This window comes from Pongo pygmaeus, chromosome 13 (assembly GCF_028885625.2).
Source record: "Pongo pygmaeus isolate AG05252 chromosome 13, NHGRI_mPonPyg2-v2.0_pri, whole genome shotgun sequence".
In the NCBI taxonomy this organism is placed as follows: Eukaryota; Metazoa; Chordata; class Mammalia; order Primates; family Hominidae; genus Pongo; species Pongo pygmaeus.
In genome coordinates, this window is record NC_072386.2 from 79027227 (window position 1) to 79053905 (window position 26679).

The 26679-nt window shown below is 44.1% G+C and overlaps 1 long non-coding RNA gene across 1 annotated transcript; it reads left to right on the top strand.

Annotated features, from left to right (window-relative positions):
* The first annotated feature begins 2480 nt into the window (after positions 1-2480).
* LOC134737950 (uncharacterized) lies at positions 2481-26299 on the top strand. The gene is made up of 4 exons (XR_010123421.1): positions 2481-2629; positions 23702-23869; positions 24317-24400; positions 25827-26299. It is a non-coding gene; the product is annotated as an uncharacterized LOC134737950 (long non-coding RNA).
* The last annotated feature ends 380 nt before the right edge of the window (positions 26300-26679 follow it).

Here is a 26679-nt window from a genome sequence, read left to right on the forward strand (position 1 = left end):
TTTCAGTCTTCCCCACGATTGGCTACTTCTAGAATCCTGCTGATTGGTGCATTTTACAGAGCACTGATTGGTGCATTTTACAGAGCGCTGATTGGTGTGTTTTACACAGCGCTGATTGGTGCATTTTACAATCTTCTTGCTAGCTAGAGCACTAATTGGTGCGTTTTTACAGAGTGCTGATTGGTGCATCATTTTACAATCCCCTTGCTAGGTAGAGAGCACTGATTGGTGCATGTTACAATTCTCTTGTAAGAAAAGTTCTCCAAGTCCCCACTCAACTCAAGAAGTCCAGCTGGCTTCACCTCTCAATAATTTACTTGCATAAAATTCACTCATTCTAGGTGTCAATTCAGTGATTTTTAGTCCATTTGCAGAGTGTGCAGGCTTCTCCCCAGTCTAATTTCAGAGCATTTCCATTATCCTACAAGGGTCCCTTATGCTTGTCAGCCCCAGGCAACCTGTTCTGCTTCCTGTCTCTATGGATTTGCCTTTTCTGGACATTTCATATTAATGGAACCATAGAATATGTGGTATTTGCTTCTGGCTTCTTTCACTGAGCAGAAGGTTTTCAAGTTTCATCCATGGTGTACAGAGCGAGACTCCATCTCAAAAAAAAAAAAAAAAAAAGTCCTTTGTTTTGCTGCATAGTATTCCATTGTAAAGATATACCACACTGTTCATCCATTCATCCATCCATGGACATTTGAATTTTTCTAGTTTGGGGCTATTGTGAATAATGTTCCTGTGAACATTTGCATACATTCATGTGTGGATATATGTTTTCACTTCTCTTGGGTAGATTCCTAGGAGTGAAATCACTGAGTCATATAGTAAATCGTTGATTTTTGTTTTTGAAACAGGGTCTCACTCTCTCACCCAGGCTGGAGTGCGGTGGTGCAAACACAGCTCTCTGTACCCTCAACCTCCTGAGTAGCTGGCACTATGGGCCCATGCCACCACGCCTGGCTAATTTTTTTTTTTTTTTTTTTTTTTGTAGAGACAGGATTTCACCATGTTGCCCAGGCTCATCTCAAATTGCTAAGCTGAAGGAATTCTCCCACCTCTGCCTCCCAAAATGCTGGGATTACAGACATGGGCCACCACACCCGGCATTTGTTATCTTTTTAAGAAACTTCCAAACTATTTTCCATAGTGGCTGCACCATTTCACCTTCCCACCAGCAATGAATGAGGCCTCCAGTTTCTTCACATCCTCACCAGCACTGGTTATTATCTGCCTTATGTACTGTATATATAGCCATCTCAGTGGGTGCGAAATGACAGCCATGTACTTTTAAAGAATATCTGAAGAAAACATTACTTAGATGAAAGGATTGCAGTCACAGAGAAAGTTCTATGAATAGTTTATGAATTCTCACCAAATGCCCTTCATTTATTTATTTGTCCATACAGCCATTCAACAAATGCTTCTGGGGCACAGGCTGGGTTCAGTGGTGAACAAGCTGGGGAACACCATCCCTACTCTCTGGAGGCAGGTTATTAAACAGGAAATACTGTAAAACAAAAAACAAAAAACAAAAAACAGAATAGGTCTTCCTGAGAAAGCAGTATTTGCTGAGTGATGCCTCAGCCAGAGCGCAGCTGTGGCAGCTGATGAGGCCCATGCTCATAGCATTAGATAAAGGGGGAAAGCCTGCCGCCTCCATCCTGGGCACACCAGGACATCTGGTACCTGCGTTCCTCTGCAGCTTGTGATTTCCAGTGGCTGCAGTCTTTCTTTGGAGGCAGAGCTCTTCCATCACCTGAAGACTCTATCTTTCCTCAGTTGCAGAGCCCAAGACCCCCACGGTTCTGCCAAGACCCTCATGGTTCTGCCTGGGAACTTGGGTTGGGAAAAAAAAAAATCACTAACCTACATTTCATTCAGAACTGAGATGTAGCATTTCCTCTTATTATACACATAGGAAAAAAACCCAGAGACGTATTGCTATTATGGGTGGCTGGTCGCCACTAAACGCTGGTTATTTTCATGTCACTTTGCAGTTGTGGCCAATACTAGAAATTCTATTTCGCTCATCACTGCTTGACAATAACACACTTTATTGGGCCCGCTGCAAAATCTTGTTATTGAGTTAATACAGAAGCACACATATGATAACACATCCCAATGTTATTTTTTAAATATTTTGATAATTTTAAAATTAGATGTTATCTTTGAAGTTTGTGTTTTATTTTTTGTGTTATGAAATTATACCCTGAGAAGAGACCCAAGTCCAAATGGGTCCAAGGTGCAGAAAAGGTTAGGGGCCCTGGAATGACCTGTCTTCTTCTGGGACCACTCCCCCGCATGCTGGAACCCCCGGGCGGGCGCGGGTCCTTGGCTCAGGCCCTCCCTTCATACGCTCCGCTCCGGCTCCGCCTCCTCCCGGCCCCGGGCGTGCTCCAGGCCTCCCCGCAGGCGCCTCCCCGCCCACCCCGGGCTCCTCGCCCTACCCAGTTGGGTCCAGGCGAGAGGGAGGGGTGCGGAGCCGCGCGAGGTCTCTCTATCGACCTACAGTTCTCATTCTGTTTTGCCAAGTGTACGCCAAGAAGGACACGGCGCCGGCGCCGCGTAAAAGCAGGAACGATGTCTCCTTGGCTGAACAGGAGCACAAACTGTTCTGACAGGGGTTTGTTTTTTTTTTTTTTTTTTGGAGTAAATGTTGATTCGCTGCTGTTCTCGCTTGGGAGCTGGTGCCTGTCTGCTGTGCTCACGGGCTCTGAATTTTTAATTTTAAAATAAAAAATATTTAAATTTTAATTTAACTTTAAAATTGAAGTTTAATTTTTTAAAAAATATTTTTTTATTTCAAAAATTTAATTTTTTTATAATTTCAGGTAAATTTTCTTCAAGTTTTAGTAATGCAGTAAGAGTAAACTTCTAGTTACCTAAAATAGTTTTCAATGTGAACTTCATTCGCTTAACATAAATATTACGTTTCTTTCCTACAAAATACAATTGACCATGTTCACAAGGGTTCTCTCTTTTTTCCCTAAAAGTAATTTTAGTTCACAGCCAGAAAAAGGTCCTTCAGTTTAAGAAGGAGGGGGGTAGCATAAATACCAGTCCCTGGACAAATGTGTGTGTCGAAGTACGTGAAAGCCACGGATGGAGAAAGTCAGTCCCCACCTGCGAAGGTGGCATCGTGGGAGATGAGGTCCCTAAGGCAGGGTTTCTCTCTCTTGTGTTCACTGCTGGTCCCCAGCACAGAGAGGCGCTCCATAAATAATTGTCCCCACACACAGATACACACTCATATACACATATGCTATACACACACCACATTCCACACACATACACACTACACATATGCATACATAAGAGCTGCTCTCTGCTGGCACGCAGGTCCGTGGACGGAGTGGGAGGTGACTCACGTGTTGTGGGGGCTCCCTCTCTAAGGCCAGTGGTCCCATAAGAGCGAGCAACGCTTTTCTTTTCTTTTTTAATTTCAGGTAAATTTTCTTCAAGTTTTAGTTATTATGCAGTAAGAGTAAACTTCTAGTTACCTAAAATAGTTTTCAATGTGAACTTCATTCGTTTAACAAAACTGTTACATTTCTTTCCTACAAAATACAATTGACCATGTTTATAAGGGAAAGTGATCTGGTAAAAGCTGGCTTTATTATGTGGATTCTATAAATATGCAAACTCATTGCACATGTAGTGTTCCCTTTTAACAAATTGTATCAACTTGATTATACCTTCGGGATTTTTTTTTGCTGAAATAACCTAGTCTATATAAAAACCCAATCTCTTCCTCGTATGTGCAAGAAAACTAAAGTGCTTATTAGGAAAGCTCCGTGTTTAATATACTGTGGCCAACATGATTATTTGGAACAGCATTTTTTGGTTAAATTGTGGGTGAAATGCTCTATCCCAAATGCAAACATGCGGTATTAGAGACTAGACCACAGAAATCCCGATCGTCAAACTGATCCGATGTGAGACTATTAGATTAACCTGGACCACAGATGGAGATCTCAGTCTGCTGGAGGCCTGGTGCTATTCTGGGCACAGGGATGGGGCAGAGAACCAAACAGACACATGAAGGGAAGGGAAGTACATTCTACAGGGTTGGGAAGCTCAGTTCCCTGAGGAAAACGCAGCTGGTGAGGGGGATTCCTTGGCCTGAGTGGGTAGTTTAAAGAGTCTGGTCGGAAAGCCTTTCCACTAGTCATCAACTGTGCCTCTAAAAATCACTGTAACTAAGAATCATCTAAAAAGGTGTCTGCACCTGAACCCGGTGATGGCTTCTTCACCCTCTTTAACTGCAAACAAAAATGTGCAGGCTACAGCAGCACAGGCAGCTTATTTGTACAAGAGAGTGTAACTTAAAACTGAGAAAGTCACTCTCATTATTAAAAAAAAAAAAAAAAAAAATGCATCTCTGAAAACTATAACTTCCCAGTTAGTGAGGTTAGGATCTCAGGATCATAGAAAGTGGGAAAAATGACTGGTGGTGAGTCATTTGGATTTTTATGGGAGACAAGAAGCCACTCTTAATCCACATGATTAGCCACACTGGAACCCTTAATTGTCCTTCAAGCAGAAATGAAGGAACTGGGAGAAATGCCACTAGAAAATGAATTCTAATTAATTCATTCATCCAGATCCTTCTCTCTTTTCCCTAAAAATAATTCTAGTCACAGCCAGAAAAAAGGGCAGGAAAGCAGTTTAAAGTGGGGGGTGTAAATACCAATCGGTGGAGAAACATGCGTGTTGAGGCATCCTCAGAGTGAAAGCCACAAACGGAGGAAGTTGGTCCCCAACTGCGAAGGTGGCATCATGGGAGGTGAGGTCCCCAGGGCAGGGTTTCCCCCTCTCTTGTGTTCACTGCTGGTGAACAGGGTAGGTGCTCCATAAATAATTGTCCCCACCCACATACACATACACAGATACTCATACACATACACCACACACACAATTTCACACACACCACACATACCACACACACACCCATACACATACACCACACACACACCCCACACACATTCCACACATACCCATACACATACATACCACACATACACATACACCACACACACACATTCCACACACAGCACACACACTCATACACACATACCACACACACACACCCACACCCCCCACACACATTCCACACACAGGCACCACACATACCACACACACACCATATACATACACCACACACATACCCCACACACATTCCACACACACCACACACACTCATACACACACACCACACATACACCACACATTCCACACACACCACACACACTCATATACACACACCACACACACCCACACCCCTACACACATTCCACACACACACCACACATACCACACACACACACCACACACACATTCACCAGCACCATACAGACTCATACACACATACACCACACACAGACACGTATTCTGCAAACACCACACACATTCACACACACACCATATACACATTCACATACACACTTATACACACACACCACACACATCACACACACCACACACATCTTGCACACACCACACAGATACACACCACATCAACCCACACCACACACACACACACATTACACACACACACCTCATATACCAGAGACACATACACAACATATACACACCACACATTTCACACACATCATACACACCCCTCACATATCACACACACCACATACACATCACAGATAACACACACACCTTGCAAACCTCGCACACAAATTACACACACATACACACCACACATACAGCACACATATCATGTGCACACACACAAACACTCCACAAACACCACACATCACACACACACCTCACACACCATCCACACATACACTACACACCTCACACATACCACAAACACCACACACACACCTCACATACCACACACATACACCACACACATCACACACAACACACCACAAACATGCACCACACACACACCTCACATACCACACACATCACACACACCATACACATACACTCTACACACATATCACATACATACACTCCACAAACACCAAACACATACCTCACACACACACACCACACACAAACACATACACACCATACACACCTCACACAAAAACACACATCACACAAACATACATATATACATACATTCCACACACAAACCAAACACATCACATACACAAATGCACATACACAGCACATATACCACACACACACAAACCACACAACACACACACACCAAACAGACAAACCCTACACACACCACCCACACATCACACACCACACACCACACACACACACAGACACACGCACACAAGTTTCTCTTCTACCCCAAGGAGTGCAATTATTTGTTCACTGACTGGTTTTCTTTCTAAAAATCCTCACCGTGAATTTCTGGTAAATAAAATACCACCTCTAAATTTTTTAGCATTTAGGCTGTTTCTAAACTGTTGCTCTTCTAATGTCACAGTGAACATTCTTGTGCACCAAACATTAACCTGCCACCTTACCTGACTTAGCCAAGTGTGGGCTCAATGGTTGCAGTTACCATCTTTGTGTGTTCTTGTGGTGCCAGCGTGATCCTATCTGCTTTCCTTGTTCTCTGCGTCTTGTCTTTATTTACCTTTGTTTTGTTTTGTTTTTTGATACTGTTTTGCTTTTCTCGAACTCAAGTTGATTTTCTTCTCACAATCTATGTCCACGGATGGAAGTCAGGGGAACAAAGTTTCATGTTTCACCGGAAGCCCCTCCTTTCTCGCCTTAACTTGGCTTCCAGCGCAGCCAAGTAATAAAGCCCTCACACAAGGCAATGTGGTCACAGGTCCTGGTGACCGTGCGCATGAATTCACATGTGCAGAAGAAAAGTAAAACACTTTTCCTGCACTTCCCTCCTACTATGAAGTTAAATTATTGAACTTTTGAAGGCGGCTTCTCTTACACCAAGTAAAAATGTCTGCATTAGTTTTCATTTGGATTAAAAAGTAGGACACCAATACTGATACAGGATGAAATGGGGTGCATGTTGGGTGCTGGTGCTCTGTCAGAAGTTAATCCTTCAGTGAGTTCCACTGCCAAATGCCAGGTGACCATCCACCAAAGCCAGACACTAGAGTGGTGAGGACAGGTTTCAATCAGAATCAGTAACTTTTTTTTTTTTTTTGAGACAGAGTCTTACTCTGTCGCCCAGGCCAGGCTGGAATGCAGTGACACAATCTTGGCTCACTGCAACCTCCGCCTCCTAGGTTCAAGGGATTCTCCAGCCTCAGCCTCCCAAGTAGCTAGGATTACAGGCTTACGCCACCACACCTGGCTAATTTTTGAATTTTTAGTAGAGATGGGGTTTCACCATGTTGGCCAGGCTGGTCTCAAACACCTGACCTCAGGTGATCCACCTGCTTCGGCCTCCCAGAGTGCTGGGATTACAGGCATGAGCCACCGCACCCGGCCTCAATTAGTAACTATTGGTAATAGGAGAAAAGCCAGCATGAACGCATCAATCTGAACAGAAGTGACCAGGCATTTTAAAGGGAGGATGAGGGACTAGGGAGTGGGTGAGTAGGGGCTCAGTGGAGCCAGGGAAGTAAAAAATTACAGAGAGCTGGGAAGGGGGCTCTGGTCCATGTGAAACCCACGTGGATTTGCTAATTAACTGACACGTATCAAGATTAGACTCCTGTCTGCCCACAAAGGCTGGGAGACCCTGCTTGAAGGCCCTACCTTCAGGTGTTGGCTGGAATAAACTAAATTCTTTTGGCAGCCTTGAGTTTTCCTAGGCAGGCACATTATGGGGGCTAGGGATATAGCTGTGAGCTATTAGGAACTATGTTAGAGTTTGCTGGGGCCTGGTTGAGAAGGGGCTCAAAAGGGGCTGTTTGGAGTTTGGCCAAGGAAGAATTTTTGTCACTTGCCTGAGGCCAAAAAGATTGATTAAAAATACAACAACAACAACAACAACAACAACAAGAGGTGGGTCACTGTTAGTTAATCGAAATAGTAAGGTCAGAAATACTCAGAGATAATGAAGGGGTCCATGTTTTGATAAAAGGCCATGAAAAGTCATGGAAGCCACAACTAGTCCACACCAAGCTTGGCAGATAGATGCGTAGAGCAGCGGCTCCCAGGATGAATAGCCACTGTGGGAACATTAAATGCACCTTTCAGAAATTGAAAGAGCAAGTCAGAAAAAATATCTGCAAACACTTCGTTCTGAAGGACACAATCCCTCAGCTTGGTCTAATTAGGCAGACTGATAACCTTGGTTCATACACATAGTATCAAGTTTTTCTTATAGCACATTTTTAATAATCAATCATGTACTTAACAACGAAGTAAGTCTTATTAAAATCCCCAAAGTAGAAACTTTACAAACTGTTTTTGCTGACCATAATTCCATAAATCTTTTTGTTGTTGCTGTTGAGACAGGGTCTTGCCCTGTCCCCCAGGCTGGAGTGCAGTGGCATGATCTCTGCTCACTGCAACCTCTGCCTCCCGGGTTCAAAGAATTCTCATGCCTCAGCCTCCCCAGTAGCTGGGATTACAGGCATGCACCACCACCACCTCTGGCTAATTTTTTTGTACTTTTAGTAGAGACAGGGTTTCACCATGTTGGCCAGGCTGGTCTTGAACTCCTGGCCTCAGGTGATCCTCCCACCTTGGCCTCCCAAAGTGCTGGGATTACAGGCATGAGCCACCATGCCTGGCCCGTAAATCTTAATATGACCAGAAAAATAACTACTTCCAGTCAGGTGCAGTGGCTCATGCCTATAATCCCAGCACTTTGGGAGGCTGAGGCGGGTGGATCATCTGAGGCCAGGAGTTCAAGACCAGCCTAGTCAACGTGGTAAAACCCTATCTCTCCTAAATATACAAAAATTAGCCAGGTGTGGTGGCACACACCTGTAATTCCAGCTACTCGGGAGGCTGAGGCAGGAGAATTGCTTGAACCAGGGAGGTGGAAGTTGTAGTGAACTGAGATCACACCACTGCACATCTGGGCGACAGAGCAAGACTTTATCTCAAAAAAATATATAATAATAACTACTTGAACACTTTTCTAGGTAAATCCTGGATCAAAGAAAAAATCAAAATCAAATGTCAAGGTATCTAGAAATTAATGAAAGAAGAATACAATTAAGGAATACAGCTAAAGCTGCATTCTAAGGAAAAGTTAGAGCTTAACTACTATTGTTATTTAAAAACAATAAAAAGAGCAATCAGAATTTATATTCACAAACAGGAAAGATCCCCAACCCCCATCCTCCTGTCCACACTGCTGTGACACTGGCTTTCAGAGCCCTCAGAGCTTCCTCAATTCTTAACTTTGCTCTCCTCTGCAATCCACCCCCATTCTTTCCTCCCTCTGACATCCTCACTCAGACCTTGTCTTTGACCCTTTCCTTTCTGAGTGTTCTACTTCTAGTAACTTGTTAAATGAATAGTAAACTGAATTTATTTATTTTTTCATTATTTTCTGACATTAAAAGTGATAAAGAGGCTGGGCGCAGTGGCTCACGCCTGTAATCCCAGCACTTTGGGAGGCCGAGGCAGGTGGATCATGAGGTCAGGAGATCGAGACCATCCTGGCTAACACAGTCAAACCCCGCCTCTACTAAAAATACAAAAAAATTAGCTGGGCATGGTGGCAGGCGCCTGTAGTCCCAGCTACTCGGGAGGCTGAGGCAGGAGAATGGCGTGAACCTGGGAGGTGGAGCTTGCAGTGAGCTGAGATTGCACCACTGCACTCCAGCCTGGGCGACAGAGCGAGACTCTGTCTCAAAAAAAAAAAAGTGATAACTGATTTCCTGGTAACTTTAGCAAGATGGTGGAATAGGAGTTCCCCTTCTTGTATCCCCTACAGCAACAACAATTTTACAGCCATCCACAGACAAAATGCCTGTGTGCAAGCTCTGGGATCCAGGTAGGAGGTTGCAAAACTCTGGTGGAGGCCATGACCAAGGAGGGCCATTTTGAGAAAGCAGGCTCACTGACTATGGCAGTCCCAGGTGGCCAGGCTCACTGACTGTGGTCCCAGCTACAGACCTGGAAAGAGCCCGTTCCCCTGTGGACTCAGCTACAGCCCCATTTGGCCTTGGTCCTGCCACCAACGTGATCCGCCAAAGGCCCTAGGAGGAGTCATGCTCACCCATGCCTCATGTAACATGCCCACTGACTGAAGGTTGACCGCTGATCCTGAAATAGCCCCGTAACAAGCTCCAGCTCCTTTCAACCATGGCTTGAGAGTGGTTCTGCTCACCGAGGGCATCAGATGGAGACACATCCAATTGGGACCCTGGACCTCAGTCCAACTGGAGATAAGGAAGTGACTTGTTACCCAGCCCCAATTCTGCTAAGCCATGATTTGGGGCAGTCCTGCCCACCAAGGAACCCAGCAAGAGGCATACCCATCCATACCCTTGGAGGCAGACTTGCAGACCTCAGTCTGTGCTGTAGACTCTGAAGCAGCCTTGTGACTTAGTTCTAGCCCCACTCAGCCATAGCCTAGAGTCAGTCTTCCCCACCCAGAGACTTTCCCAGTGACCCAATAGAGACCTCTCAGGGACCTGGCAGAAGCCACACTCATCCACACACATGGTAACAGGCCCACTGTTTGCAGACCCAACTGAGCACTCTGAAGTGGATTACTGTCCTAGTGCCAGACCTACTGCCCAATGTTCTGGAGGCAGTTCCATCTGCCCAGGGACAAAGGCTGAATTATCACCCACCTGAATGTCTGGTAACAGGCCTACCAATGATGGACCCCATGCAGACCCAGCAACAGCCACATAACCTGGCCCCAAACCCACTCAACTGTGATCCAGAAACAATCCCATTGGTCTAGATGGCAGCAGAAGGTCTTTGCCTGCCGAAACCAGCCTGTAAAGACTAGAAGAAGGGTTTGCTCCTTCAAATGTGCAAACACAAGTGCAAGCCTACATGAAGCACAAAGAATCAGGCAGACATGACACTACCAAAGGAAACTAATAAAGCTACAGTAGCAGACCCCAAAGAAATGGAGGTCTACAAATTGCCTGATGAAGAACTCAAAATGAAGTCAGGCCTCTGTACCTGTGGGTTCTGCATCCATGGATTCAATCAACCATGGATCAAAACTATTTTCGTGTCTCCAACTGCACACAGATAGGCTTTTTGTTGTCATTATTCCCTAAACAATACAGTATTTTTGTTGTCATTATTCCCTAAACAATACAGTATAACAACTATTTACATAGAATTACACTGTGTTAGGTATTATAAGTAATCTAAGATGATTTAAAGTATACAGGAGGATGTGCATAGGTTATATACAAATACTATGCCATTTTATATCAGAAACTTCAGCACCCACAGATTTTCATATCCATGGGAAGTCCTGGAACTAGTCCTCCATGGATACTGAAGGACAACTACACTCATTTTAAAGAAGCTTGATGAGATGCAAGAGAACACAGACAGACAGCTAAATGAAATCAGAAAAACAATGCATGAATAAAATAAGAAGATTAATGGAGAAAAAAGAATCAAACAGAAATTCTGGAGCTGAAGAATACAATGGCAGAACTAAGAAATTCAATGGAGAGCTTCAGCAGCAGATTTTTTTTTTTTTTTTTTTTTTTATTATGCAGAAGAGTCAGTGAACTCAAAGACAGGTCATTTGAAATTAGCCAGTTAGAGGAATAGAAAGAAAAAAATAATGAAAAAGAGTGAAGAAAGTATACAAGGCCTATAAGACACCATCAAACAAATGAATATATTCATTTGAGGATTTCTAGGAGGAGGAAAGAAAGGAAATTAAAGTCTATTTAAAGAAATAATGGCTGAAGACTTCTCAAATCTTGGGAGGAATATGGACATCTGGATTCATGTTTAAAAATAAACAAAATGTTTGGGAGGCTGAGGTGGGTGGATCACTTGAGGTCAGGAGTTCAAGACCAGCCTGGCCAACATGGTGAAACCCTGTCTCTACTAAAAATGCAAAAATTAGCCAGGTGTGGTGGCTCATGCCTGTAATTCCAACTCCTTGGAGGGTGAGGTGGGAGAATTGCTTGAACCCAGGAGACAGAGGTTGCAGTGAGCTGAGATTGTGCCACTGCCCTCCAGCCTGGGTGACAGAGTGAGACTCCATCTTAAATAAATACATAAACAAAATAAACAAACTTTTGTTAAACTCACCAAGGAAAAAAGAGAGGACTGAAATAAATTAAATTATAAGTAAAAGAGGAGACACTACAACTGATACCACAGAAATACAAAGGATCATAAGAGATTATAATGAATATGTATATATCAACAAATTGAATAATCAGAAGAAATTGATAAATTTCTAGACACAAACAACCTACCAAGGCTGAAGCATATAGCAGTAGAAAATCTGAACAGATCAATAATGAGTAACAAGAATTTTATTACTAAATTTAATTACTGAAGCAGTAATAAAATGTTTCACATTAAAGAAAAGCCTAGGACTGGCTGGGCACAGTGGCTCACGCCTGTAATCCCAGCACTTTGGGAGGCCCAGGTGGGCGGATCACAAGGTCAGGAGATCGAGACCATCCTGACTAACATGGTGAAACCTCGTCTCTACTAAAAATACAAAAAAAAATTAGCCCGGCATGGTGACAGGTGCCTGTAGTCTCAGCTACTCGGGAGGCTGAGGCGGGAGAATGGCGTGAACCTGGGAGATGCAGCTTGCAGTGAGCCGAGATCACGCCACTGCACTCCAGCCTGGGCGACAGAGCGAGACTCCATCTCAAAAAAAAAAAAAAAAAGAAGAAAAGAAAAGCCTAGGACCAAATGGTTTCACAGATGAATTCTACCAAACATTTAAAGAAGCATTATTGCCAGTTCTTCTCAAATTCTTCCAAAAATTGAAGAGGTGAGAACACTTCTAAACTGATTTTACATTGCCAGCTTTATCCTCATACCAAAGCTAGATAAGGACATTACAAGAAAAGATAATTACAGGTCACTATTTTTGATGAGTGTAGATGTTTTAAATCTTCAAGAAAATACTAACAAACCACCTTCAAAGCACATTAAAAGGATCATACAGGCCGAGCATGGTGGCTCACGCCTGTAATCCCAGCACTTTGGGAGGCTGAGGCAGGCGGATCACGAGGTCAGGAGTTCAAGACTAGTCTGACCAAGATGGTGAAACCCCATCTCTACTAAAACTACAGAAATTAGCCGGGTGTAGTAGTGGGCGCCTATAGTCCCAGCTACTTGGGAGGCTGAGGCAGAGAATTGCTTGAACCCTGGAGGCAGAGGTTGCAGTGAGCTGAGATCATGCCACTGCACTCCAGCCTAGATGACATGGCGAGACTCTGTCTCAAAAAACAAACAAAAAAAAGGATTATACATAATGATCAAGTGGAATTTTTCCCTGGGATATAAGGGTAGTTCAACATATGCAAACCAACAACAAATGTGATACACCACATTAAGAGAATGAAGGACAAAAACCGTATGATCATCTCAATAGATGCAGAAAAGACATTCAGCAAAATTCAACATCATTTCATGATTTTAAAAAACTCTCAAAAATGAGGAACAGAAGAAATGTGCCTCAACACAATAAAAGCCGTATGCCACAAGCTCATAACTAACATCATATTCAATAATGAAAAGTTGAAAGCTTTTTCCTCTCAGGTTAGGAACAAGAAAGGATAATTTTCATTACTATTTAACACAGTTCTGGAAGTTTTAGCCAGAGCTAGGAAAAGGAAATAAAAGGCACCCAAATCAGAAAGGAAGAGGTTAACTGTCTATGTTTGCAGATGACATGATCTTATCTATGGAAAACCCTAAAGACTCCACCAGAAAATGGCTAGAACTAATAAATTAATTCAGTGAAATTGTAGGATACAAAATTAACATACAAAAATCTGTTGCATTTCTATACACAAACTATCCAAAAAGAAATTAAGAAAATAATCCCATTTACAATTTCATAAAAAATCCAAAATATGTAGGAAGAAGTTTAACCAAGTAGGTGAGAGATCTGTACACTGAAAACTATAAGACAATGATGAAAGAAATTTTAGAGACAAAGAAAACATATCCCATGTTCATGGGTTGGAGTGATTAATATTGTTAAAATACCACACTATCCAAAGTGATCTATGAATTAAATGCAATCACTATCAAAGTTCCAATGGCGTTTTTCACAGATATAGAAAAAATTCATATGGAACCACAAAAGACTCCAAATAGCCAAAGAGGTCTTGAGTAAGAATAACAAAGCTGGAGACACCCCAAATTTCCTTATTTGAAACTATATTAATACACAATGGGAGAAAGGACAGTCTCTTCAATGAATGGTGTTGAGAAAATGGATATCCACATGACCCCTATCTTACATCACACACAAATATTAACTCAAAATGATTTAAATGTAAAACCCAGAATCATAACACTCCTAGAAGAAAACATAGAAACAATCTTCTTGACACTGGTGTTGTCAATGATTATTTGAATATGACACCAAAATAATAGGCAACAAAATAAAAAATAAATAAGTGGGACTAGATCACACTAAAAAGCTTCTGCACAGCAAAGGAAACAACAAAATGAAAAGGCAACCTACAGAGAAAATATTTGCAAACCACGTATCTGTTAAGGGGTTAATATTCAGAAGATATAGGGACCTCACACATCTCAATAACAAAACAAAGAACAAAGCAATGTAAATGAAAAATGAGCAAAGCGCCTAACAGACATTTCTCCAAAAAAGCCATACAATGGCCAACAGGTATGTGAAAAGATACTAAGATTCACTAACTATCAGTGAAATGTAAATCAAAACCATAATGAGATACCAGCTCATATCCGTTCGACTTATTGTCAACATGATAAGTTGATAAGATGATATCAACAACATGATAACATGTTGATAACAAGTCTAGTTTTTTTCAAAAAGTCAAATTTATAACAAATTTTAAAAAGTCAAAGTTTTTTTCAGAGTCAAATGATAACAAGTGTTTGTGAGGGTGTAGAGAAGAGGGTGCCCTTGTACACTGTTGGTGGGAATATAAATTGGTATAGCCATTTTGGAAAAGAGTGTGGAGGTCCCTCAACAATTAAAAATAGAACTATCATATGATCCAGGACCCCTATTTCTGGGTGTATATCCAAAGGAATTGAAATCAATACCTCAAAGAGGTAGCTACGCTTCCATATTCATTGCAGCATTATGAACCACCTAAGTGTCTGTGATGGATAAATGGATTAAAAACATGTAGTATATATATACAAGGGCATATTATTCAGCCATAAAAATAAGGAACTAGGCCGGGCACAGTGGCTCACGCCTGTAATCCTAGCACTTTGGGAGGCCGAGGTGAGCAGATCACGAGGTCAGGAGATCGAGACAATCTTGGCTAACACGGTGAAACCCCGTCTCTACTAAAAATACAAAAAATTAGCTGGGCGTAGTAGCGGGCACCTGTGGTCCCAGCTAGTCGGGAGGCTGAGACAGGAGAATGGGGTGAACCTGGGAGGTGGAGCTTGCAATGAGCCGAGATTGCGCCACTGCACTCCAGCCTGGGCGACAGAGCGAGACTCCATCTCAAAAAAAATAAGTAAATAAAAATAAAAATAAGGAACTAGTTGGGTGTGGTGGCTCATGCCTGTAATCCCAGCATTTTGGGAGGCCTAAGCGGGTGGATTGCTTGAGACCAGGAGTTCTAAACCAACCTGGAGAGCATGGTGAAACTCCATCTGTACAAAAGTACAAAAATCAGCCAGGTGTGGTGGCATGCACCTGTAATCCCAGCTACTCAGGAGGCTGAGGTGGGAGGATCACCTGAGCCCAGAGAGGTCAAGACTACAGTGAGACATGATCGTGCCACTGTATTTTAGCCTGAGCGACAGAATGAGACCCTGTCTCAAAATAAGCAGACAAACAAATAAGGAGGTACTGCCATTTATGACAACATAGATGAATCTATAGGACATGATAAGTGAAATAAGCCAGATGCAGAAAGAGAAATACCACAGGATCTCACTTATATGTGGAATCTTAAAAAGTTGAACTCACAGAAGTAGAGAGTAGGTGGTGCTATGTTGAACAGGGATGGGGTGTGACAGGTGTGACAGGGAATGGGGAGATGTTGGTCAAAGAGTACACACTTACTGTTATAAAATGAGTAAGTTCTGGAGATCTAAGGTACAGCATGGTGACTATAGCTGATAATACTATGTTGTACACTTGAAATGTGCTAAGAGTATTGATCTTGAAGGTTCTAGCCACTCACAAAAAGGCAACTATGTGAGGAGACGGGTGAGCTAATTAGCTTGTTTGTGGTAATCATTTCACAATGCATGCATTTGCCAAATCATCACATTGTACACCTTGTATATGCACAATTTTCATTATTCAATTATACCTCAATAAAGCTGGTGAAAAATAAGAAAAATAGCTGACTTATTTAATTTCTTCCCTAATGAGAAAATCAGACTTAACTCCCACTGTCCATGGGCAATTATTCAACAACGTTCTATTTTGGGTATGCATTGCCTGGGACTGGCTCATCTGCCACCCCTCTCTGGCATCACCCTCATTGTTTATTGGCACTTCCACAGCAAAGAAGGAAGGGAATTTTAAAACAGCAATGCCCAGGCAAGTCTGTTTTTTTTTCTCCCCCTTTTTTGGCTGAGGTAAGTCTGTAGTGATTGATTCTCAATGATTCTTTTTTCTTTTTAGTGATTCTAAGATTCTCTAACTTGACAATAGGAGTGTGTGCAGCTCTTCCTAACATCGTATTGGTTCTTTCTCTTTTTGACCCAGTGTATGACCCTAGAGAAAACTCTTAACTTTTCTGGGCCTCTATTGCTGAAACAATCAATTAAGTAATACTTAGAGGAATAACCCTCAGAGCCTTAAACACAAGTCTGGAGTCTAAGAAAATTGGAGCCTCTGAGCTAAATGTTGTCCTCCCTTTCCTTCCTTGCACAAACTCAGAATTCTAAGGTGGAATTACTCTTTTTTTTTTTTCAGATGGAGTCTTGCTCTGTCACCAGGCTGGAGTGCAATGGCACGATCTTGGCTCACTGCAACCTCCGCCTCCTGGGTTCAAGCGATTCTCCTGCCTCAGCCTGCCGAGTAGCTGGGACTACAGGCGCTCACCACCACTCTCAGCTAATTTTTGTATTTTTAGTAGAGACGGGGTTTTGCCATGTTGGCCAGGCTGGTCTCGAACTCCTGTCCTCAAGTTATCTGCCTGCCTCAGCCTCCCAAAATGCTGGGATCACAGGCGTGAACCACCGTGCCTGGCCAGGATGACTCCTACAAGTTCTGAGAGTGGAGAAAAACACACTCAAAAGTTTTTTTTTTTTTTTTAATTATATCACTCAATAATAATCAACACAGAAGACTTCCATGACCAATTGTGTGGGGATTTTTTTTCCCCACATACCAAGAAAGCAATGGATTCTGCAGGGAACAGCAGTTAGGTATCCTCCAATTCAGTTCTGACACTGTCTACCTGGAGACAGCATCAGATCCCACAGGGCTCAGTCCTGCAAGACTGCACCTCTTTCAGATGCCAGTCCCAAGTCCGGTCTCCAGAACTGACTGACCGGCTTCAAGTTGAGGGTCCCACAACCCCCTCTTTGGGTTTGATTAATTTGCTGGAGTAGCTCACAGAATTCGGGAAAACACTCGTTTACTGGTTTGCCGTAAAGGATATTACAAAGCATACAGATGAAGAGATGCGTGGGGCGAGGTATGGGGGATGCGCAGGGCAAGGTGCAGAGATTCCATGCCCTCCCCTTGTGTACCACCCTCTGGGGGCCTCCATATGTTCAGCTCTCCAGAAACTTTCAAATCCTGTTCTCTCTGGCCTTTTTATGGGGACTTTATCGGATAGGCCTGATTGACAACCATGCAGAAATGTGATTGGACAAAAAGCCTATGATCTAATAGTGATAGACTGAGCAGGAAACCCCATAAGGCCTGCATGTTCAGATCCTTCTTGGCCTCTCTGAGCATCCCTCCTTCCCCCGGGATATCAGATAGGATTCTTCCAAAATGGGGGTCTTATGACCCACAATTAGAAAGGCAGGTTAAAGAATTTATTTATGGCCACGCCATCTCTACTGAAAATACAAAAAATTAGCCGGGCGTGGTGGCGGGCCACTGTAGTCCCAGCTACTCGGGAAGCTGAGGCAGGAGAATGGCGTGAACCTGGGAGGCGGAGCTTGCAGTGAGCCGAGATCATGCCACTGCACTCCAGCCTGGGCGACAGAGCGAGGCTCCGTCTCAAAAAAAAAAAAAAAGAATTTCTTTATGGCCAACTCCAAGACAGACAAGTGGGAGAAGAATCCTGCCTGGAAGAGAAAAAGGAGCAGGTGGAAGGAGGGTAGGAGAAGGTCAAGAGAGAGACTGTTTTGTGAGGGCTGAAGCACCCCAACATTATAATAAGGGTTATGAGAGTTATGAGTCAGGAGTGAACTGTGCTTGAAAACCAACATATATATAGCATAATGTCACAATTGCTAACTCCATTTTTTACTTTTATGGGTTATTCAAATTTACTATCTCTTTTTGAGTCAGTTTTGGTCATTTTTGGCTTTCATGTAAGTTGTGTAATTTGTAGTACAAAGTAGCCTTTACTCCTGATTTTTCTAAGGTCTAAAACTAACTACCGACAAATTACTACCGACAGATTACCATAAACTCATAGGCTTAATAAGAGGCGTGATTGACAACTGTGTAGAAATGTGATTTAAAAAAAGACCATGATCTAATAACGACAGACTGGGAGGGAAACCAAGGCAAGGCCTGTGTGTTCAGATTCTTCTTGGCCTCTCTCTGCGGCACTCCTTCCCCCAGGGTAGGGGGCAGGACCCTTCTGAAATGGGGGCTGTGTGAGCCACAGTCAGATAAGGTAGGGCAGGTAATTTCTTTACGGAAAGGCAGGGAAAAGATTAGGGTCCTAATCAGGCGAAAGGAGAGCAGGAGGTCAGAGAGAGAGAGATTCTGTTTGCTGAGGCTTACTTTTGAGGCCTAAAGTGCTTTAACACTATAGCAAGAGCTAGGGGAGTTATGAGTCAGGGATTATGCAGTAAACACAGGATGAATTTGTGGAGATAAACACAGGACATTCTAGAATTACATAATCTGACCTCAACCTCCCCAAAATCCTGACAGGGAAGAGGTACTGTTCCTACTTTTCACTTGGGGAAACAGGCTCAGGGGAATCAAGCAACCCAAAGCATCCTTTAGGAAAAAGCAGGCATTTAGACCAGGGCCGTGACAGTGTCTGGGTGTGGGAACAGGAGTGCCAGGTGGCAGACTGGAAGTGCCACACCTGGGGTGACAGTCAGCCCTCCTGTCTGCAATCCCACCGGCCCTTTGCACTTGGAGGTGCTAGGAGGGTCTCAGCCCTGTAGTGTGGGGTGCAGTGCAGGGGTTCTGGGGAGCATAGGGACTCCTCCTTACAGTAGAGTGAGGTGGGTGCGGGTCCTGAGGGAGGGCGTGGGGGAAGAGGAGGCTCCTCCGGCAGGTTGCTCCGCCTCCCCACCCACCTCCCTCAGCCCTTCCTGCTGCGGTACCTTTGAGCTGCCTGTGGGCCCCCAGCCACAGTGCCCTCCAGGACAGGTCCTGGCACGATGGATGCGATGCCACTGGGCCAAAGGGGCCCTGGGCTGCAGGTCCTCTGGGGCTCCCAGAAAGATCCCTGTGACCTGAAGGGCTGGCAGGGATCTGTACAGTGGGGGTCCCCAAGAATGAGCCTCAGCCCGGAGTAACCGTGGCGGATGAACCTAGCTGGTTTTATTTTGTCTTTATGGAGATGTGGGCCCATTTATTCTTTTATCATCAATTACTTAATGTTAATTTAACTGTAAAACCACACACCAGCCAAAAATGGAATTTTATAATTTTGTTACCCTCAAAGTGGGGAAGCTTGTTTTCTACTTCTTAAAACGCTGTGAAATCGCTTTTTAAATGCCAAGATGGAAAGCTTATGTTATTAAAATGGCATATATTACACATCATTTGTTTTATTATGTAATTTATTATTGTTCTTCATAATTTTATATTCATAGCCCCAAGTAATAGATATCCCATTAGGCAGAACATTTTGGAGTGGGAGGATCTTTTAGAAAGTTAGTTTTAGAGGCCGGGTGCGGTGGCTCACTCCTGTAATCCCAACACTTTGGGAGGCTGAGGCAGGTGGATCACGACATCAGGAGTTCAAGACCATCCTGGCTAAAATGGCGAAACCCCGTATCTACTAAAAATACAAAAAATTAGCTGGGTGTCGTGGCACGCACCTGTAATCCCAGCTACTCAGGAGGCTGAGGCAGGAGAATCGCTTGAACCCGGGAGGCGGAGGCTGCAGTGAGCTGAGATCCTGCCACTGCACTCCAGCCTGGGCAACAGAGCGAGACTCTGTCTCAAAAAAAAAAAAAGGAAAAAAAAAAGTTAGTTTTAGAAGAAAGAACTGTCAAAGCACAATAAATAGAGAGGCAGAAGAACATAAGAAAGAATCAAATTGCTCACTAGAAGCTTATTGAAAATCTTAGACAAAATTCTCCCAAATATCATAAACATTAGGCACTAAGAACAAATGCCTCTGCCCCCATGCACAAAGATTTGTTTTTTTAATGCTCAGGTTTTTGAAATCTAGTTTTTAAAGTTTAACTTCTCCAATTTTTAAAAGTTATCTCTGGGGAGAAATTCTTCAAAAGTTAGTATTGCCAGAGCAGGGAAACCGGAGAAGTGTATAAAATGAAAGTAATAAAGGAAGAAGTCAGCAGTAGCCTCCCTTGCTGAAGAATCAGTTAATATCTGCACGTTCTATTTTCCAAAAGGAGTTGAAGCAATTGAATAAGTCAGTAGGCACTCGCTGTGCACCTTGGGTACTAGAGCTGGGCTGGAGGAATAGTGGGATTTTAGGAACGTTGTTGAGGGTTCTTGATGCTGGAGGCTGGGCTGGTGGGCAGAGGGACCTGGGGACATAGACGTAGAGACAGTCCTGTCCTAGCTGACTCAGAAGGAGGGGAGAGAATCACACCAACCCCCTTAAAGGACAGTTAGGACAGGAGTTCGTGCAGGCAAATGAGAGATGGGACATTCACATCCTGCTGGCGCTGCAATCACTGTTTGGCAGTTTCTTAGAAAATTTAAAGTATTTTATGACCTGAAAGTTCCACTACTAGGTGTTTGCCCAACAGAAATGAAAACATCTACACAAAGAGTTGTACATGAATGTTCATAGCAGGCTCATTCCTAGTGTCCAAACATGAGAAATAAACGAAATGTCCATCAACGGGTGAATGTATATCCAGTCAATGGAATGGAATACTCCTCAGCAGTCGGAATGAAACAGACACACACACACATCACACACACACACCACACACATCACACACACACACCACACACACACAAGCACATCACACACACACCACACACACACACCACACACATCACACACACACCACACACACACACCACAAATATCACACACCACACACATCACACACCACACACACACTACAGACACACACCACACACCCCACACACAAAGCACATCACACACACCACACACACACCACACACACCACACATCACACACACCACACACACACCACACACACACCCACCACACACACACCACACACATCACACACACACAACACACACATCACACACCACACACACACTACAGACACACACCACACACATCACACACATCACACACACACCACACACACCACACATCACACACACAACACACATACCACACGCACATCACACACCACACACACACTACAGACACACACCACACACATCACACACACACAACACACACACATCACACACACACCACACATACACACCACACACACACCACACACCACACACACCACATACACACCACACACACATCACACACACACATCACACACACACCACACACCACACACACATCACACACCACACACACACTACAGACACACACCACACACATCACACACACACATCACACACACACATCACACATCACACACACACCACACACACCACACATCACACACACAACACACACACCCACCACACACACACCACACACACATCACACACCACACACATCACACACACACAACACACACATCACACACCACAGACACACACCACACACATCACACACACACATCACACACATCACACACACACCACACAAACACACCACACACACATCACACACCACACACACCACACACACACTACACACACATCACACACACACACCACACACACCACACATCACACACACAACACACACACCACACGCACATCACACACCACACACACACTACAGACACACACCACACACATCACACACACACATCACACACACATCACACACACACCACACATACACACCACACACACATCACACACCACACACACCACACACACACCACACACACATCACACACACACATCACACACACACCACACACCACACACACATCACACACCACACACACTACAGACACACACCACACACATCACACACACACATCACACACACATCACACACACACCACACATACACACCACACACACACTACACACACATCACACACACCACACATCACACACCACACACACACCACACATCACACACGCATACCACACACACCACACATCACACACGCATACCACACACACCACACACACACATCACACATGCACCACACACACACATCACACACACACACATCACACACACACACATCACACACACAACACACACACACATCACATGGGTCTCAAAAACAGAAAACAGTGCATATGGTATGATTCCATGTGGAGTTCTAGAAGAGGAAATCCTGGTCTATAGTGATTAGGCAGCTGTTTGGAGGGTGTCTGGAGCCAGGGGTACAAGCACAGGTGGGAATTTTAGGCGTAATGGAAATGTCTGTAGCTTGAATGTGGTGTTGGCTACACAGGTATATATATGTGTCAAAATTTACCAAATGATAACCTTAAGTTGATACAGATTATACACTTTAAAGCAGTGGTCCTCAACCTTTTTGGCACCAGGGACCAGTTTTGTGGAAGAAAATTTTTCCATGGATGAGGGAAGGGGGATTTTTTTCAGGATGATTCAAGCACATTACATTTATTGTGCACTTTCTTTCTATTATTATTCCGTTGTAATATATAATGAAATCATTGCACGACTCACCATAATGTAGAGTCAGTGGGAGCCGTGGGCTTGTTTTCATGCAATTAGATGGTCCTATCTGGGGGTGATGGAAGATGGTGACACAACATCAGGCATTAGATTCTCATAAAGAGTGTGCAACCTAGATCTCTCACGTGTGCAGTTCACAATAGGGTTCACACTCCTATGAGAATCTAATGCTGCCACTGATCTGACAGGAGGCGGAGCTCAGGTAGTAATGCGGGTAATGGGAGTGACTGTAAATACAGATGGAGCTTCAGTGGCTCTCACCTCCTGCTGTGTGGCCCAGTTCCTAACAGGCTGTGGGTTAGGGACCCCTGCTTTAAAGTATACCTCAATATTTACTCGTATAACAAACCTGCACATCCTGCACATTTACCCCAGATCTTAAAATAAAAGTTGAAAAAAAATAAAGTAGTGGTTTAAAAAAAATACAAAGAACCCTTCTAATGTTCTTAAATGTGGATACTAATACTTGCCCATCACAAAAGTGCAGATGGTGAGTGGGCAGTGTTTGCATTCAAATGAAAAATTTTTTTTAATCTATGCAGTTATGTGGATGGAAAGACGTTTCTTCTTCAAACTCAGAGGTATGAGGGGGAAGTGAGGGATCAGATCAGTGGCTGGACATGCCACGGGACCCCAGCCTGCACTGCCATGTGACTTCAACCGCATGAGAGACCCTGGGCCCAGAGCACCCCTACTCATGAGCAAAATAGGTGAGTGTGGTTGTTTCAAACCACTGTTTTGGAGTAGGTTATGGGGATAACTGAGACAATCAGATGAGATGTTTGGTTTCAGCAAGGACGGGTTCCTGTTGACGGAGATAGGGAGGATCAAAAGGCTCGGGCTTGAGTCTCTGTTACACCTTCTGCACCCATTCTTTTCTCTGGGTGCGTCCAGGGCCCTGGACCACTTCCCCAGCTGTAATCAGAGGACCCTCTGGGTGAGGTCTGCCCAGCTGCAGAACCAGGTCCAGCCAAGAGTCTGTCATTTCATGGCCAGACCAGGGTCCAGGAGCCCATTCAAGGAGCCTCCCTGTTGCTGTAGGTATAAAGGCTCTCGGACTTGCTAGTGAATGCACAGGTGCAGCCCTATGTACAGGGGTGCTAACACTTGGTGTGACCTGCAAGAGACAGGAACTGAATCTTTCTTCTCCCCTGCAGACAGACTTTCCTGAGATACTGCTGTGCACACATCTCTGACGATGGTCCCAACCGAATGTGCATGGATCCATGCGGTGCAGCTCAGTAACTCCTTCCCTCAGGCTTGCTCTCCCTCTGTCCCTGCCTCACTTCTGGTTCCCCCAACTCTCCAGTTGCCTCCCTCGCTGTATTCCTGGGAACCCAGGCTTAGAGAGTTGCCTGTTGGATATTTAACTGGAAATATCAATTCCACGGCTTGGAATTCATAGTAGAAGTTTGGGCTAGAAGTACCCACTTGGGAGCCTTTGGCATATGGATGGTATTCCAGCCATAACACTGGATGAGATGCCACTGAGGGTCTGAGTGTAGATTTAAAAATAGAAGAGGCCTGAGAACTGAGTCATGGAGCACTCCATTGTTTAAGGGCCCTAGAGGTAAGGAGGCGTGCCCAGGGAGGTAGGAGGAGAACTGAGAGCATTACTTAAGTGAAAAGGTGTCATGGGGAGGAGGCAGTAATTGGCTGTGCCCACGCCGTGGATGACACCTGACCTTTCACTGTGTGGACATAGCCAAGTGGCAGCCTCGCAGGTTTCGACAGTTTGGGTGGAGAGGCCAAGGGGTCACGAGCAAATTGGAAGAGAGCAAAGAAAAACAATGAGGATGGGATTTTCTTTAAAAAGTTTTGCTTCATGGGGAGACAAGAAAATCTGTGCCACTCTGACTCTCTTTTTTCTTTAAATAATCCATTTTTCCAATCTGTATGTTTCTAAGGTTTTTCTCTTTACTCCTCCAATTCAGGAATTTCATCAGCCTGTAGCAAAGTGTTGGTTTGTTCAGGCTGTTGTAACAAAATGCCACAGACTGGGTGGCTTAACCAATGGACGTCTATTCTCTCAGTTCTAAAGGCTGGAAGTTTGAAAGTTCAGGGAGCAAGTTTCCTCCCAGGACAACAACCCATCCCATGTCTCACAGAGTGGCCTCCTTGGGCAGTGCCTCTCCACAAGGCAGTGCTAGGATGAGAAACCAGCTTCTCACCTCATCTCTTTCTGATCCTTCATTTGTGGACTCCCACAATGAAACCTATTTCTTTTTCTTTCTTTCTTTTTTTTCTTTTTCTTTCTTTCTATTTTTTTTTTTTTGAGTTGGAGTTTCACTTTGTTGCCCAGGCAGGTGTGCAGTGGTGTGATCTCGGCTCACTGCAACTTCCATCTCCCGGGTTCAAGTGATTCCCCTGCTTCAGCCTCTGAGTAGCTGGGATTACAGGTGTGCACCACCATGCCCAGCTAATTTTTGTATGTTTAGTAGAGAAGGGGTTTCAGCATGTTGGCTAGGCTGGTCTCCAACTCCTGACCTCAGGTGATCCATCCACCTCGGCCTCCCAAAGTGCTGGGATTACAGGTGTGAGCCACTGTGCCCGTCATACCCCATGATGACCCTGACAGGAAGAAGACTTTAAGAGCAGAATATTATGTTTTAGGTTTTCACTTTGGGTTGCTAGCTTAGTTATATGGATATTACTGTTTTCTTTCAGTCCAAATTGTTGTCTTTGAAAGTTCTTAAGAACTGAAGCATAAGACTTCCCACAGGACTCTGAGAAGTGGTGTTGCCACAGGCAAAGTGTCTATGTCCGACAAACCCCAACTCTGGGGGGCCTGTGAGGAAATGGAGACTTTCATTCCCAGAAGGTGGAGCTGTACATTGGTACAACCTCTTTGGAGAGCAATTGGACAGCATCAACAAGTTTAAGAATTGCATACTCCATGTTCTACAATTCCCCTTTTCGGTATAACCCTGAGGAAATTTTCCACCTGTGGACAAGGAAACAGGCATAGAGACGTTTGAACAGCAGCGTTGATGTTGGCCTCTGCCTGGGGCTCTTCCTCACATGTACACTGAGCTGATTCTTTATCTCCTTCAAGCCTTTGCTCAAAGATGCCTTCTCAGTGGTGTCTGCCCTGACCCCTATCCCCCAACTGAAATGGGAGCCTGTTTCCCTCTGCATATACCCACACCATCCAGACACCTCTTTCTCTGCTGGGTTTTTTTTTTTTTTTTTGCCTATAAGACTTAGCAGCTTCTAACACACTACAAATGTATTCACTTATGTTTATTATGTGCGTCCTCCTCAACCTCTGTATTAGTCCATTTTCACACTGCTATGAAGAACTGCCTGAGACTGGGTAATTTATACAGAAAAAAAGGTTTAATTGACTCACAACTCTGCATGGCTGGGGAGGCTTCAGGAAACTTACAGTCATGATGGAAGGTGGAGAGGAAGCAAAACACATCTTACATGGTGGCAGGAGAGAGAGCATGTGGGGAAAATTGCCACTTTTCAACCATTAGGTCTCGTGAGAACTCACTATCATGAGAACAGCATGGGG